The sequence below is a fragment of the Metopolophium dirhodum genome, chromosome 6 (assembly GCF_019925205.1).
Source record: "Metopolophium dirhodum isolate CAU chromosome 6, ASM1992520v1, whole genome shotgun sequence".
In the NCBI taxonomy this organism is placed as follows: domain Eukaryota; kingdom Metazoa; phylum Arthropoda; class Insecta; order Hemiptera; family Aphididae; genus Metopolophium; species Metopolophium dirhodum.
This window is the reverse complement of record NC_083565.1, coordinates 30,449,584-30,467,078: the sequence shown is the minus strand read 5'-3', so window position 1 is coordinate 30,467,078 and position 17,495 is coordinate 30,449,584. Positions and strand designations below refer to the sequence as shown.

At 27.8% G+C, this 17,495-nt stretch overlaps 1 protein-coding gene and 1 pseudogene across 3 annotated transcripts in view; both read right to left on the bottom strand.

Annotated features, from left to right (window-relative positions):
• LOC132947228 (uncharacterized) overlaps positions 1 to 11,988 on the bottom strand; it is a 31,938-nt gene extending 19,950 nt beyond the window's left edge. For 2 of the 3 annotated variants that reach the window (XM_061017469.1, XM_061017470.1), the window contains exons 1-7: positions 11,878 to 11,988; positions 11,515 to 11,812; positions 11,299 to 11,438; positions 5,952 to 6,108; positions 5,770 to 5,880; positions 5,407 to 5,704; positions 5,191 to 5,330 (exon numbers count right to left, since the gene is read on the bottom strand). The gene's annotated coding sequence lies outside the window, so the exon portion shown is untranslated. Of the gene's footprint in view, positions 1 to 4,974; positions 5,129 to 5,190; positions 5,331 to 5,406; positions 5,705 to 5,769; positions 5,881 to 5,951; positions 6,109 to 11,298; positions 11,439 to 11,514; positions 11,813 to 11,877 lie in introns of those variants that run through there. The other variant, XR_009664858.1, reaches the window with a different exon arrangement.
• A 75-nt stretch (positions 11,989 to 12,063) lies between these two features.
• Positions 12,064 to 15,407, bottom strand: LOC132947678 (kelch-like protein 2; annotated as a pseudogene).
• Between the last annotated feature and the right edge of the window lie 2,088 nt (positions 15,408 to 17,495).

Here is a 17,495-nt window from a genome sequence, read left to right as displayed (position 1 = left end):
TTCTGTAAAAAAGCGATATTCCCTATTAGTATTCAATTCATTTAAGCCATTTACAGTATCTAAGTATGGTCTGTACTCTGTATTCAAAACTTGCGTGGTTCGAAGAAAATCGTACAGTTTTGACAATTTTAAATGAACTAATTATCACTAATAGAACCATTAGATGCCTTATCTCTGATGATCTTCTCTGAAAACGTTTACGATTTAGCTAATGTTCGTCTGGATTTCACACAGTCGTTAGGTAGGTAACTACTATCGTTGTCCACCTATTTGCCACTCACACAAAAATATTTCGGGTATTGCATTTGACATTGAGATTTCACGATTCTTGTTTACCAACTTTCAATTAACAAATTATAAACTATGAATTATATTTTTTACCGAGGTTGAATTTTGTGGTCAAGTATAATTTGCATTAAAATGAAATGAAAACGTATAACTAACAATTGTTAATAATTACCTTATTAAGTATAAATATTTAATAAAATAAATTTATATTATACAAAATATTATAAACTGTTTGGACCATTTAGTAAAAGGTCTGGATAGGTAGTCGTTATATACTGGACTATATTGCCATGTACAATAATATGATAATTTTATTAAATTATATATTTTGAAACATTGGTACCTACTTTGTACTTTGTACATACTTGGTAATTTGTCTTAATCATAGGCTTTAGAGTATACACTTATTTGTTTATTGTAATGACTAATGAGAAAAGTTAAGAACTAAGAAGTAGATTGTAATTTGTAAATAGAAATAGGTAATTGAAAAATTGGGCGTCGACCACATATTATAATTTCAGATGAAGCGATTATTGTGATAATGCAATTACCCTCCTATGCGTTAAATTGTTATGAATTTAAAACTCCAAAATAATTTTCAAATGTTTATGATTTTGATAAATTTCGTAACAATTCTAACTTTAAACGCTTATTCAAAAATATTGTTAATAAGTATTTTTGATATTTTTTGATAGTTGGTAAATGAACAATTCATGAAAAAACTTATATTACATTTTCAATATTTTTAATCTGCAAAATGTTTTTTTTTTTTTATTAACATTTATAGAAAAAAATTAAAATTAATAGCTCAATTACAATGTCGTAACTTCAAAATTTGGGCTAGGGTACCAAAATAATCACAGGTATCAAAATACATGTGGTGGTGCGTTATAGGGTGGAGTTTTGAGTGTTTACCCCTCCACTCCCATTCACCCCTAAGAAAGGTGTTATTTATATACAAAAATTGCAAATACTTGGTTTAATTTATACTTAGCCCTTCTCCACCATTTCATGATCCTGTGTACGCTACTGTCAAAATACTAATATTACTATTATATACTATAATTATTATAATATACTACCGTTATTTTACAAAATGTATATAATAACTACAAAGTCCGAATGTACAAATATTAAAAAAGATGGTGCATTTATAGCTATACTATTAAAATAAATCATTTATTATAATATAAAGTTAAATGAGGTAGGTACCTAAGTATTACGTTTTATGAATAATAAGTAATACCTACGTATTGAATAATTTATATATATATCACCTGCGGTAGATCGCAGACCCCGTGCTGTTTGTACGTAACTGTATGGATTTAACTCTAAAGTATCAAAGTTATACCAAGTTTGTCGTATTTACTAAAGTCCACTTATGGTGGATTAATATAAATTACATATATATTTTTTTAGGGGTTGTTTTTTTGGCGAAAATTACAGTGTTGGTATACAATTATTTCTACATAAATTTATTTTAACTCTATTACACCGTTATAATATACATCGATATGTAAATCATCGTATTCGGAAACAAAATTATGTCTAATACAGTCTTCTTTAATTTGTTTATCTAATATAGTTAGACAGGCGTTAATATTTTTTATTTTAAATTTTAATCATTAAATATACTTTTTTATTCTCTGGTAAATTTTGGACGTTTTCATACCTAAATAAAATTTTCTAAATCCTCGTAAGTTGAATTTGAATGATGTATAAGGTTTTTTAAAAAAAATAATATTTTTAAACATCATATTATGGTAAATATTGATCCCCGGGATGGTTTATTCTTTATCTTTATTTTTAAAATCCATAACTATTTATATTTTTTATAATCAATTTACTTTTGTCTACATTTTATTAGTGTAAATCCGAATGATTGTCACTTTTCTATAAACGAAAAGATAAGAGACGTGTTGGAACGAATACAACTAATAACGATTCTGAATTATTACTATTTTCCAATTACGGAAAAATTAAAGGTGTGTTGGAGTGTTACTCAATATATCATCTCTATAAACGAGTATATATATATATATGTTAACGAGTAAACGTTATTAACAATATTATACTAATTTTATGTGGACTTTAGAACATTTTTAACAATTACAAATTGCAAATTGGATTTTAATTGGATTTTAAATCTAATTAAGACTTAATTTTGTTTCAACTACAGTTCATATTAAGAAAAAATAAATTATAATGCTATATAGTTACTTAAATTCAAAAAACATGTTCAGATGCCGTAATCAAATATATATATATATTTTTCAGTATTATTTGATTAAAAAATAATATTTAATTTAAAATAAACTTCCAATTATGGGATGACCGACGCCCACCGATATATTATACCTAATATATGTCAAACTCAAATCAGTAATGATATATTAACTTTATTAATTTAGAAATTCTCTGTGTATGGTCTAGGACATTTCAATAATTATTTCATCTAGAAGAGATACGATAAAAACTAACGCAAAAAAAAATCTCAAACTACAATTCAAAAGAATGGGTGACATAAAAATGTAATTTGATTTTAATACATTATACATCTGTACATAAAATATTAAGTTGATGTGAACACGATAAGTCATGATACAATGGTAACCTATTAAATTAAAAGTTAGTACCAAAAAAAGATAACGAGTTTAAGTAACTTTTAGTTAATATTGTCGTGTATTGTAGACAGTCGTCAATATAATTTTATAATCGAGTTTTGTCGTATATTATGTAATATAATATGTAGTATAATGTATACTATCATCTCTTCGTAAAAATTCTGGGCGGCGCACAGGTTAGGAAATTTAGGGGCAATGTGTGTAGATCGCATATCGGGTCCAAGTTAGTATTTAAAAGGTTAAAATTAACTTAACATCAACTGTTTAACTCGTTTATGCCCAGGCTTAGATACCGTAGGCTCGACAAACGCACACCATTGTACCTTAACAAAGCTAACAGTGCTGATCTGAATTTATTCTAGAGAGTCATTAGCTCAGAGCGTACATACGATGAGGGCAAGGTGTCTATTTACAGTTTATATAACATAACAAAAAATAACATAATAATATACATTAACACCATTAATTTGATTTAAAAGCGTTGGGCAAAACCAAATTATTTCAAATTCATTCATTTTTTTTGTGCTACTTAAGGTGTGTCTTTTGTTAATACAAACTTCTGTTATTCAATAAGAACTTAACCTTTTTTTACTGAAATTTATTTAGGTCAAAAATACGTTGTCAACAGTATAGAATAATAATACTATTACCTACACTGAATATAAATAATCTTTATTTTCATAAGAATATATTTTAAAGAAAATATGTAGATGATTTAGTTAGAAGTTTACTGAGAGATAATTTAGATTCTGAATGGAGCGATATTGATTTTACACTAATGTGTTTAATTTTTAATTGATTGTGTCTTTCGTCACCTTACTTCAGTATCTTTTCTGGTAGGAAAATTAATTCAAATGGTATTTTGAAGGATAATTAGTAAAACATTTCTAGAAGTTTTCAAGAGCGTCCGGAAAACCAAAATAAAAACTTAGCTAAGAAACCAATACAGATAAGTAATTTATTCAAAAATTGTCAATACTTGATGAAATTATCAAAATATGTTGACTCTTAGAATGTTATAGTATTATTTCAATTATTGTTGATACATAATTTGTCATAATCTGTTATGAGTGTAATGAAAAATAATTTGTAGTATATTGTAGACATTGATAACCACTGTGTGACGGGGAGTATAAGACCATTCCCTCGGGGGTTGTTACACCTTTAGCCATATGTCGCGAGGGCAGCTACTTCACGCCTTTTGACGACGCGGTCACATCCCTCCGACGGGTTTCATATATTGTAGACAGACTTCAATATAATATTATAATCAAATTGTATACATATCACCTTTTCGTAAAAATCTGGGCAGTGCAAGGAATAGGATATTTAGGGACATTTTGTATATTATGCATATCGCGTGAAGGTTATCTAGAATAACTCGGTACTTTTCATCTATAAGTAAATGATTTATGAACCATAAATTTTTTTGGTTAATAAATAACGATGACAACGAAAATCACAAAATAATTAGCAGTAAAACGAAAAACGTGTATCCAGGCCAAAAAACATAAAAACGTGGAGGCATACGTCATTATAGTCATCTGTTTGCTATTTACAAATACTGTTAATGTATGTTACTTTATGTTATATACTGCTATGAAATAGTATTTAGTATTGTATAAGAATATTAAAGATAAATTAAAAAATAAATTATTAAATATTGCTTAGAACAAAAGTTACTCCATTTGTATTAGTCTTTCTAAACACGCTGAGTTGACAACAATACACAATACATTTTCAATGAATTAACATTACATAGAAAGAAATTTGTATATACTAAAGTACCTATGGGGATTATTTTGTACTACTTGAAGAGTGCAATGTGTCGATACAAACTTCTGTTTTACAAATTAGAACCTACTCTTTTCTACTAAAAATAATTTAGGTGAAGGGCAAAAATGTGTGATACTGCAGTCAACTGTATGGTATTACGCTATTACCTACTCTGTAAATAAGTAGACCTTATTTTCAGTAAAATATTTAAAGAAAATATGTAGATTATTTTAAATAGAAGTCTACTCAGAGATAATATAATAGAAAATTAAAATTATTTAAAACAATTTTATGACTACCACCTAGCATACATTACACCGTCTAAGACTCCTAAACCAGGGGCGATTTGTAGACATCTGTGTGACTGGTGTCCACGTGTCAAGGCTAGGATCATAACATTCAACAGATCTCAAAGAAGATGGGTGGTTATGACCTCCTACCTACAGATTTTAATTTAATTAAATGTACATATTCAAAACTAATAATTAAAAAAAAAGTTTACCACGTATAAAAAATTATTGAGTACTGCAACACCAGGGTCCATTCTCTCAGTATACATATTAGATATCAATTGCCATTTTTGAATACTTATGTCAAACACCTCTGCACTATTTAAAGGAGAACACCAATTGCTCCGCCAACCTATCATTTAATATTATTATAATTATAAATAACACAAAATTAGTTATAGGTTAGGTTATTTAATGGTATAACTCACAGCGTATATACGATCATCTAATACACCAACAGCAAAAAAATTGCGATCGACTAACATGTTAACTGTTGATTTCCATTGGAGTGATTGTGAAGATAAGTCAAGCATTTCAATTGATCTTGAATTAATATATTTATTAGCCAAGGCAAAAACGAAATGTTCTTTTATTAAGGCTAGACGACATCCTCCTCCAAACTGCATACTCATTTCTATTTTTTTATACAATAATTTTGGTTGCTGGATCATACCAGCTTGTATAACACTTCCTCATTCCTGATCCACTATCCATGGCAAGAAGACACTGCAAAAAAATAAGTAAATAGAATGGTATTGAAAAGATAATTTGAAATCAGAATTCAGTAATACTTTAAGTCCAGTCTGTCTAGGTGAATTACGAATTGTTTGTGGCATAGTAATGTGCCGTTGTTTCTTTAGAATATGGAAATTTGAAGCTTCATTGACAAAATCAATCATCACCTTAAAATATTATAAAATATTATATAAGATTATAAATTTACAGTAAAAGCACAATGATGAAAAAAACATACATTTAGGATTATTTTTAAGAAGAGTTTCCTCGTCTACAATTGTTGATATATTCTCTTGGGGTACTAACGACTAACGAACATGTTCCATTAATTTAGGCAAACTGTCATATGTACAATCTAATTCATGTTTTACCCGATTACTAACACATTCAAATATCTGCAACAAATAAATATGGTTAAATTAATATATAACTAAATCAAATTACATAAGCAAACTTTTTTTTTCCTTGGCGTAAAGAGGTACTTATTTGTTAAGATAAAAACAAAAAAATATTTCAGGGTATTGCTCAAAAATTAAATATATATATGTTTTAAACGATTGAACTTATGAATAGTGAATAATTACATAATATGGTGTTAGTTTGGGGTTCAAGATTTTTAAAAAATACCAATTTTCTTCGGGCAAGTCACGGTGTCCGGAGAACAAGTGCTGCCATCCCCCCACCCGGGGCATAATAGTTTTAAATTTGAATACTCGTTCAGAAATAAAGTACACTACAAATAGAATACCATTCATACCTATTTAGTGTTAAATATTAATAAGTTTGCAACTTTGCAAGATAATGAATTCCGATTCCCAAAGTCTTAAGTAATGATCAAAACAAATATTTGTATACTGCACTTAAAGTATATAATGATAATAATATATTGTATAATATTGTAAATTACTTTTTTCAAATAAACGCTCGCAACACACAATATTATATTATATAAGGTAGTTAATAGTTAGGTAATTTTCTTTTTATCATTTATCAAATACGCGATCAAAGTTAAAATTTAAATTATTTATTATTAATTTTAAATATTTAATTTAATCATTTTATACACATAAAAAGTACTATTTTATTGTAAGCATAATTAATAATGTATAAATTGAATATAATATTTTGTATTGATTAATATGATATAATATGTTTATGTACTATATCTTTTCAATAGTATAATTTATTTATAGGTATATACTATAATCAACACATTGATAGCATCATAAGGATCATATTAAGTTTGAGCCTACACGTGAAGGTATAGGTAGGTACCTAACTAGTTAGTCATTTTTGAAATTCGATTGACAAGTAATAAGTTCTACAAGTTACAACAATACAATTGGTGCAAATGTGCAATATAGTAAATTCTAAATAGTAATTAGTGTGTATTTATTAATTATTTAGTTATTATGTATTATAATTGCACCAACTAGGTACTTATGTGTCCTAACTCGTAATATAAGTTATAGAATAAGGTACTTCGTAGTCCGTACCTACCTAACATTACAACTTTTAATACATATTTTATACCATATAATTATATAAATGCATGGTTAATATTAAATAATTAGTTTATGTTATTTTATACAGAACTATTACAGTTGTGTTTCGACAAAATCAAACAATTTGATAAATCAATAATTAAATTCTAAATTTATTTAGAATGTAATTTTTATACAAATTCTCTATTTAGTTATTTGATACACAATTTTAGATTCTGAGCGAAACGATGAATGTATTGATTTTACAATGACGTGTGTTTTTTTATTTTGTAGTTAAAAATTTATAAAATGTTATACATTAACTTTTATAGCTAACGATTGAAAATTTAAAACAAGATTTCACGTAAATAGGTTATACATAAATTACTATATTCACCTTAATATCACTGAATATACTTAGTAATATCATTAGCTGGATGGTTGTTTTCGCTCAGAATCGTTTTTCTTATACAATCAATAAATAATATTTATTATATCATTGAATTCAAATTTAACACCATCCATTACAGTGACCCACTTGTAACCTACTGTACAGCAGAGCGACACCTACTTACACACCTTTTTTTAATATTAATTTTTGCCAGTATTTTCTTGTGCCTTATAAGGTGTTAAGGTAGGTAAAAAAATAATACATACATACCTACATAGACAGCCGACAGGGGTAAGTAAGGGTTAGGAAAGTAGGTATTTAAATATATTTACAAACATTTAAGAATTGTGAACATGATTTATACCCCATAATTTATGTTTTAATAAATTAAAAAACCGGAGTTCGATGCGGTATGTAGGAAATCTTTTTCCTTCAGATCAAAAAATAGTTATCAAAATCCGACAATTCTACTAGGCCTGAGAATTGTCCACGTGAAGTAATTATTTTTCGATATAATTCACACTACAGACCCCTCCTAAATGGTATCGGGTAGTAAATTAGTGTAAAAGTATTATAAGTAAGTCGGCAACTAAAATAATATACAATTTAATTTTCAAATTTTATAGAATCGCGGAAAATTTGTAAAACTGGCGGCGCACAGGTTAGGAAATTTAGGGGCAATGTGTGTAGATCGCATATCGCGTCCAAGTTACCAGCCAGAATAACTCGAACACTCGACAATAACTCAAATCTTATTTTGTTTTATAAGAAACGATGACAACGAAAAGCTTACTCAAGGTAAAACATTTTATTATTTTAACGTTTACACTTTATTATTTATGTTAAAAAATATAAAAATGTGGAGGCATACGTAATCATAAAGCCAAATCTTTACGAGTCACAAACGCTGTTAATGTATGTTTTTTTATGTTGTAAACTGTTATGAAATAGTAATATTTGTATTGTATTAAGATATTCAAGATGAATACAAAATAAATCATTAAATATTGATAAGAACAAAAGTTATTTCATTTGTCAGGTCATCCTGTACACCCTATGGCCTATGTTGTACACAATTATACATTTTACGTACAATACACATTTGACTAATATGAATAAATTAACGTTACGTACAAAAAATGGTAGATTGTAGACGGTCATCAATATAAAATTATAAGGTGGGTTATATCTTAAGATGTTTAATTTATTATTAATATAGGTCAGGCCAGAGAAGTAAGATCGCTGAGGCTACAGTAATATATCGCATTTTAGCATCACATTAACCTCAGACACGTTGTCAATAAGTGATTCATACGCGAGAAGCGATGATCGTACTGTAAGCCTGGACAAGTTAATGATAATATTTTTTAATTGAGTTAAGTTAAGTTGATTGAAATCGTTTTAATAAGTTTAAAGTTTATAGTTAGGTATCCTAATTTTTTTTTCAGCTCAGTTAAGTTAAGTCATTTTTTTTTTAATATATAAATAGTCAGTAATATGGTTTAAAATAATAAAAAGTATCATATGTATCATCAATAATAATTGTATTATATTTATTATTTAATTATTTATAAATTAACTTAACTTGGATTTGATAAAAAGTAACTCGTTATTTATTAAGTTTATATCAATAAACATTAGTCAAGTTAGTAAATATAAAATTTTAAAAGGTTAAAATTAACTTAACATCAACTGTTTAACTCGTTTATGCCCAGGCTTAGATACCGTAGGCTCGACAAACGCACACCATTGTACCTAAACAAAGCTAACAGTGCTGATCTGAATTTATTCTAGAGAGTCATTAGCTCAGAGCGTACATACGATGAGGGCAAGGTGTCTATTTACAGTTTATATAACATAACAAAAAATAACATAATAATATACATTAACACCATTAATTTGATTTAAAAGCGTTGGGCAAAACCAAATTATTTCAAATTCATTCATTTTTTTTGTGCTACTTAAGGTGTGTCTTTTGTTAATACAAACTTCTGTTATTCAATAAGAACTTAACCTTTTTTTACTGAAATTTATTTAGGTCAAAAATACGTTGTCAACAGTATAGAATAATAATACTATTACCTACACTGAATATAAATAATCTTTATTTTCATAAGAATATATTTTAAAGAAAATATGTAGATGATTTAGTTAGAAGTTTACTGAGAGATAATTTAGATTCTGAGTGGAGCGATATTGATTTTACACTAATGTGTTTAATTTTTAATTGATTGTGTCTTTCGTCACCTTACTTCAGTATCTTTTCTGGTAGGAAAATTAATTCAAATGGTATTTTGAAGGATAATTAGTAAAACATTTCTAGAAGTTTTCAAGAGCGTCCGGAAAACCAAAATAAAAACTTAGCTAAGAAACCAATACAGATAAGTAATTTATTCAAAAATTGTCAATACTTGATGAAATTATCAAAATATGTTGACTCTTAGAATGTTATAGTATTATTTCAATTATTGTTGATACATAATTTGTCATAATCTGTTATGAGTGTAATGAAAAATAATTTGTAGTATATTGTAGACATTGATAACCACTGTGTGACGGGGAGTATAAGACCATTCCCTCGGGGGTTGTTACACCTTTAGCCATATGTCGCGAGGGCAGCTACTTCACGCCTTTTGACGACGCGGTCACATCCCTCCGACGGGTTTCATATATTGTAGACAGACTTCAATATAATATTATAATCAAATTGTATACATATCACCTTTTCGTAAAAATCTGGGCAGTGCAAGGAATAGGATATTTAGGGACATTTTGTATATTATGCATATCGCGTGAAGGTTATCTAGAATAACTCGGTACTTTTCATCTATAAGTAAATGATTTATGAACCATAAATTTTTTTGGTTAATAAATAACGATGACAACGAAAATCACAAAATAATTAGCAGTAAAACGAAAAACGTGTATCCAGGCCAAAAAACATAAAAACGTGGAGGCATACGTCATTATAGTCATCTGTTTGCTATTTACAAATACTGTTAATGTATGTTACTTTATGTTATATACTGCTATGAAATAGTATTTAGTATTGTATAAGAATATTAAAGATAAATTAAAAAATAAATTATTAAATATTGCTTAGAACAAAAGTTACTCCATTTGTATTAGTCTTTCTAAACACGCTGAGTTGACAACAATACACAATACATTTTCAATGAATTAACATTACATAGAAAGAAATTTGTATATACTAAAGTACCTATGGGGATTATTTTGTACTACTTGAAGAGTGCAATGTGTCGATACAAACTTCTGTTTTACAAATTAGAACCTACTCTTTTCTACTAAAAATAATTTAGGTGAAGGGCAAAAATGTGTGATACTGCAGTCAACTGTATGGTATTACGCTATTACCTACTCTGTAAATAAGTAGACCTTATTTTCAGTAAAATATTTAAAGAAAATATGTAGATTATTTTAAATAGAAGTCTACTCAGAGATAATATAATAGAAAATTAAAATTATTTAAAACAATTTTATGACTACCACCTAGCATACATTACACCGTCTAAGACTCCTAAACCAGGGGCGATTTGTAGACATCTGTGTGACTGGTGTCCACGTGTCAAGGCTAGGATCATAACATTCAACAGATCTCAAAGAAGATGGGTGGTTATGACCTCCTACCTACAGATTTTAATTTAATTAAATGTACATATTCAAAACTAATAATTAAAAAAAAAGTTTACCACGTATAAAAAATTATTGAGTACTGCAACACCAGGGTCCATTCTCTCAGTATACATATTAGATATCAATTGCCATTTTTGAATACTTATGTCAAACACCTCTGCACTATTTAAAGGAGAACACCAATTGCTCCGCCAACCTATCATTTAATATTATTATAATTATAAATAACACAAAATTAGTTATAGGTTAGGTTATTTAATGGTATAACTCACAGCGTATATACGATCATCTAATACACCAACAGCAAAAAAATTGCGATCGACTAACATGTTAACTGTTGATTTCCATTGGAGTGATTGTGAAGATAAGTCAAGCATTTCAATTGATCTTGAATTAATATATTTATTAGCCAAGGCAAAAACGAAATGTTCTTTTATTAAGGCTAGACGACATCCTCCTCCAAACTGCATACTCATTTCTATTTTTTTATACAATAATTTTGGTTGCTGGATCATACCAGCTTGTATAACACTTCCTCATTCCTGATCCACTATCCATGGCAAGAAGACACTGCAAAAAAATAAGTAAATAGAATGGTATTGAAAAGATAATTTGAAATCAGAATTCAGTAATACTTTAAGTCCAGTCTGTCTAGGTGAATTACGAATTGTTTGTGGCATAGTAATGTGCCGTTGTTTCTTTAGAATATGGAAATTTGAAGCTTCATTGACAAAATCAATCATCACCTTAAAATATTATAAAATATTATATAAGATTATAAATTTACAGTAAAAGCACAATGATGAAAAAAACATACATTTAGGATTATTTTTAAGAAGAGTTTCCTCGTCTACAATTGTTGATATATTCTCTTGGGGTACTAACGACTAACGAACATGTTCCATTAATTTAGGCAAACTGTCATATGTACAATCTAATTCATGTTTTACCCGATTACTAACACATTCAAATATCTGCAACAAATAAATATGGTTAAATTAATATATAACTAAATCAAATTACATAAGCAAACTTTTTTTTTCCTTGGCGTAAAGAGGTACTTATTTGTTAAGATAAAAACAAAAAAATATTTCAGGGTATTGCTCAAAAATTAAATATATATATGTTTTAAACGATTGAACTTATGAATAGTGAATAATTACATAATATGGTGTTAGTTTGGGGTTCAAGATTTTTAAAAAATACCAATTTTCTTCGGGCAAGTCACGGTGTCCGGAGAACAAGTGCTGCCATCCCCCCACCCGGGGCATGGCAGAAACCTACGGGTGCCCCATTAGAAATTCTGCCAAAACACAACACACAGAAATAGCAACCTACCCAATTTAAAAACCTACAGTTCCCTCCCCCACACCCAATGACCACTGTTGCCGCAAGTTATCTAATAAAAAAAATAAAAAATCATGTGATGTAAAATAGACATATACACTGTACATTACAATATTATAATTTAAGTAATTAGAAAGAACGCAGTCATTCTTTATGTGATCCACATACTAATTACAAAAAGTACATAAACTTTTTATTAAACTGAGTTAAGTTAATAATTTTTTCAGTAATAACTTTTAACTTATCGAGTCAAATTTATTATTTTTCAACTGTTAACTTCTAAAATATCATCTTATGTTCTCTTAGAAGGACTCTACACAGACATTTGTTATCTACGTCCTAAAAATGCGTAATATACCAAATGATACGATCAGCAAATAACGTTTAACTCTGTTTGTTTAAAAATTAGAGTGAATAACCTCTTATAAAATTTAAAGGTGTGATTATTATCTAGGGCATCTTATGGATTTTTATCATATTTTAATTGTAAAGCAAGTTGAGTATTTTAGAATTGTAAATTGTTTGTACATCTTAATATAATAAACTCCCTATAAAATTAAAATATTACAAAAAGCTTAGATGATGCCCTAGATAATAATAATAATAATCTTACCTTTACATTTTATAAGAGGTCAATTCATTCTTTTTTGAACTGGTGGATCTAACTATGATCTGTTGAGCGTAAAATGTCTTATTTTGCGTGCTTGTAAGTCTGAGATAACAAATGGCTGTGTATGGTAAAGTTAAAGTGGGGTTCTTTTATTCAGATCGACAAAAGTATAACCACCTATTATTCCATACTGTAGCAGTATAGCCTAGTAATCAGCAAACAAGCTGTAGAATTAAATACTTAATTTAATAAACTGCTAAAAACTTTTAAATAATGCAAAAATGTACGTAATTTATTAGATATATCATCTACCCAAACACCCACCCACCTGTTATTAGTATTTGTGAATCTTGTGATTCGATTAAATTCCTTACAAACAGCATAAATATATTGATTTCCCATCAATACCTAATTATATACAACAATTACGAATTTTAGGAGGCATATTTTTTTTTTTAAAATGGAACGTTAATGTCACCACGGGAGATTAGATTAATCACTTCTTTAGAAGACAAAGATAGGAACTCGTCAGTTTCAACAACATTTCTGAAAATCATGACTATAATATTTATAAAATCCACTGACAGTTATTTAATAGAACTTACAAAAAATGTGTTTTTATGTATGCTTCAGAGCTTGACAACAATTCCATACAGTTATAAAAGTCAGCAAATACTCTGATACCAAGACAATTTGCAGGATGTTGTTTTAGTAAAAACTCAAGACATGTCTTTAACATAATCCAACTGTAAGAGCATTGCAGCTGGTAATAAAACCTTAGCAAATAAACAAAAATAATTAATTTAATTAATTTTGGTTATAATCTAAAAGTTTTAAAAATTCCATGTGGTTGGAACATTTATATTTTACCTAATTGCAACATTTGCAACTTTTCATATTTTATTGAATAGTTTTTTAAAGCATTAATATATAAATTCAAAACTCCATACAATTTTTTTAATTTTCAGTAAATTTGGAAGAATTCATAAAAAAACAAATCTTTTAAAATAGTTTTGTAGAAATTTACATCTTTCAGGGTGTTTCTATATAAGATACGTGAAGTCCTGCTAAATCATTTAGTCTTGTTTATATCATCACAATTGTTTTTAGTTGATTTAAAAAAGAAAATGAACAGTTAAGATAGAAATTCATACAATTTTTTCTTCAAACCGTAAACTAATGATTTCCTATCAAATGATATTGTCATGATTTTGTTTCATAAGCATTTAAAAATCATAGTTTAAGGTTTGAAAATCTAAAACAATATTTCTCATATGTATCTATTTCATAGTGTAACTTAAAATTAAAAAAAAATGCATATACAGTCTTTTTAATAGATATTTTAAGCTCAAATTTAATCTAAATTAATTTTTTATAATTCAAAAATATAATTATAATTATTATATAGACTGACAGACCTAGTTTTAGTTCACGATCGTTTTTCTTATACTATGGTTATATATAAATTTATTTATTTTGGAATAAATGGCAATCTGAAAAAACTATTTGGATAAATATTATAATATAAATTAAACTTAAGAATAGTATAACAATATATAATCTTCAATATTATATCATTGAATTCAAATTTAACACATCCATTATAGTGATACACAAGACTCATCATGCGTACAGCTGACCAGTACCCTCTAGCCCAACTTTTTCTTTTTTTAAATTGTATGACCTATGGTAAGTACACCGTAAACACTACATAAAAATCCATATTGTGTTTGAGTTTCTTTACTACATCCTTTTATTTGACACATAGCATATGGCTATCAAAAATTAAATATTTATATTATATACCTACCATTACATTATGTTCGGTGACCATGATATCACCAGTATAAATATAATCTACTAACAGTTGTAAGATGTTGGAGTCAAACTCTCTTAAATTTACAACACCTTTATCCTCTTCGGCAAAACTGGTGAACATCGCACGGAAATATGGACTAGCTGATATTAAAACAACTTTATGTGCACACACTATTACACCGTCATCTGTTTCTAACTTAATATCACATAACACTTCTTCTCTAAAAACATAAAACTCGTTATTATTATTTATTTTGATAGCAGTTAAAATGACTAAAACGTCGTAAACTTTGTAGGACTTCAAATAAACTGTGAGTGTGACAGCTGTTTATGTATATTTGAGGTTTACATCCGTTGGTTTTCAGAACTTGCTTTTGGCCACTTGTCCATCGTAAAACACGTTTTACCGAATCCATCTCTTTTACGGACATACAGTATGGTAACTATACAGAGTACCTAAAAACATGATAAAATATTTGATTCAATATAATACACATATTAATATTATGTATGAACTTACCTATTTTATTTTGTAGTTAACCTGAAGTTAGTATTATATGTGTTTAAAGCCGTGTTATATTATATTATTCTGTAGTCAATAGAAATAGTACAGAATAAGAATTACGTAGACAGCATATAACGTCAAGAACATAATATTATTTCTCATCACTACAATATTACCGTCACGGGCTCACGGCAGAATGCAGCGGATTGCCGTATGCGACTAATCAACCGGCTATCATTGGATTATCAATTATTTTTCTTATCTCTTTATCACACAGATATATAAAAATTATATTTTTATATATCTGTGGTTTATCATAAATCATCATCCAGATAATGAATACACTGATGGTTGGCGAACTATAATAATATTATTCTAGTTAGGTACGTCCTACCACCTTAGATAGTTAGATCATACTATTACATAATAGTAATAATAATACGAAATAAAAACTTACCTATAAAGAGGGCCGTGGATTGTGCGAGGCCGGCTTGCCCGCGGAAAAACGAACGATCTCGAATCCATCCCGTGGAAAACTGACTTAAATAGGTATATATAACTATATGTATTATGGATATCGCTCTTCTCGGGTGTCTACAATACATTATAATATATTAATAATACACCGACCGCAATAAATCAAATAAATCAATATATTATTATATTATTTTATTAAGTTCCACCTTCGAAGCCGCCGTAAAGAGCTCAATATGTTTATCGTGGCGTATAGTAGGTACCTACCTATATATTGGACCAGCGACACAACCAGCATGGTTGTAGGTCACTTTGTACGATCACTTAGAAAAAATTAAAACCGTGGACGGTTTTTACTGTTTTTGGCAGTGTTTGGCAAGTTTCTTATAAAAAGCAATTCTTTCTGTTCCTTGTTCCTTAAAAAAAAAGAATTCGTTCCTTTGTCGTTCCTTTGGAAAATGAACGAGTTCCTTTTTTAGTTCCAAATAAAATAAAAATTCTAATTTAATCATCACAATGTTTTTTTTTCATATGCATACTTCTTTAATTTTTAATTATAATATATAACTACGAGTAGGTACCTACATATTTTATAATTCTATTTTGAGATTTTCTTCAACATTAAATAGTTGCAGGCCAACTATTGTCTTAACGTCGATACTCGATAACCAATAGGTAAACACAGGCGCGTAATAGGTCCATTTTCCTTACCGGGAAATTGAATATAATTATATATAAAAAAATATTAATTTTAAGGTCCACTTACTATACTTACTAATAGCAATGGGTCTCATGTATACCTATATCCTAAGCCAGAAGAAATAAGAAAAAATTATTCAATTAACATGAACTTAAATAATAAACCAAATCTACATTTAAATTTAAGTTCTATAAAAAAAAATAAATACACAACAATATTAACATAGTTATTTTTATTTAAATGATAATGATTGCATAGTATAAATTATAAAATATGAATAGTATGTTCTTAAAATTAATTCTATACAGAAAAAATAATATACAAATAGTTGAATGAAATGTTTAAAAACTAAATTTTCAACATTCTTAACATTTTTGTACTTTTTTCACACAATAAGTTTATTACTTGTTCCGAGGTTTATATCAGCCGCACGCATTCAATTCTGGCTTAATAAATATTAAACACAACGCCATAAACGCAAAATTTTGTGCATACAATCCAGCCGAGAAAGATCGCCTTATTATATTATTATGATCAATAGTCAATACTAAATAATATGCTAATAGTAATGATTTTTATTCAAACTATTATATATTAAACATAAACAAAATTCATAGTAATATTATGTTACCTATGAAACACAACAATAGTAGTAGTTACGTAATAAGAATTATTGAAAAATTTAAAATAAAAAGTAAGTAGTAATACTTTTTCCACTTACATCTCATTGTTTCAATAGTATCTAGGTAACTTTTACATTGACTTTTCTGTGTACCTACTAATTTCAAAATCCTGTCTT